Below are 1,311 nucleotides of genomic sequence, written 5' to 3'. Positions count from 1 at the left end.
ATCTTTACTGAAATGGCTTGATTTAATTCGTTATCCCTCAAAAGATGGGGATAGACACCAAAATTATTCTGATACCATGAGTAGTTACTGAGATATTGACGAAAACTGGAGTTTCAGTAATGGCCACCTTAATTTGCATATTGTGCGAATTGCCCAAGGATGACAGAGTGGCATCATTCAGATTCTGAAAGAGCACACCTCAGAGATATAGAAACAACAAAAAAACTTTGTATGGACCGCATTGCACGCTTATCGGTCTCTGCCACCAGACTATATCAATAATGTATACGTCGCAAGTCGCACCTGAACACTTACTTTGGTGGCACGTAGAGCGAAGGACCGAGACGCTGGCTTGAGATCGATCCATCTTCGCATCAATAGAAATTCGATTTCTGCCTTTGTGTCAGCGGAATCTCTAGCTCCCAATTCCCTACATTGGGGAGAATTTGGCGCATTCTACAATGTAATGCAATCCCAGCTGGCAACCGATTTCTTCTTGGTCAATACAGAGCAGTAGTAACCCGCCCCACCCTCAGAGCAGGGTGCGCTAACAGCGCGAGTGATGATTAGAGCTGGTAGTGTCGGCAGAATCAAAGCCCCGCTGACCTGCAACTTATATAAAGGATAGACGTTCAGAGCTAGCTGCATACCAATAATGCACCTGTAATCAGGTTTGAATCGTGCAAGAGGCCGGCGAGGCCTAGGCTTCATTCTACTTGCCGGCAATTCTAGTTCTAGCTCTTTTATATCTAGTTCTTTACAACCTAGGGCTTGTATGTTAGCTTCGAATCCCGAAAGGTCTATCAAACATTATTTAGAAGCTTTAAATGACAGAAAAGGTAATATTTCTCAATGCGTTTTCAAACAGTTTCAATCGCATCACTTATCCATATGCATATTAGGAATGGCAAAATTACCCTGTTTAGGGTAAATTCCTCTGATACCGTCAGGGCAGCAAAACTGGAAATATTCTGCATAAGACAATCTTTGTGATATTGACACATACTGCTTGACATTAGCACATTTAAATCAGCATTTCATACTTTGGGCATTTAAAACTGTAGAAACAAGCCCCAAGATGAGTCCTATTTTCTGGGTGGTGCCCTAAAAATCAGCCCAGGGCCCTTCCAGTAACCATTTTCCGTCATAATTTTTGCTCCATGAGGGTCAATATACATTGGGATAGTGTGGTTTCAACTCAATGTGTATATAAATAACTAGAATATTGGCTTTGAAAAATCGGGTTTACCAAGACCTAAAAATTGCACTGGACGAGAGATGAGCACTGGGTGAGCCAGTGGGAGCTTGATA

This window comes from Branchiostoma belcheri, unplaced genomic scaffold (assembly GCF_001625305.1).
Source record: "Branchiostoma belcheri isolate BF01 breed outbred unplaced genomic scaffold, Haploidv18h27 scaffold34, whole genome shotgun sequence".
NCBI classification, from domain to species: domain Eukaryota; kingdom Metazoa; phylum Chordata; class Leptocardii; order Amphioxiformes; family Branchiostomatidae; genus Branchiostoma; species Branchiostoma belcheri.
This window is presented reverse-complemented; position numbering follows the sequence as displayed.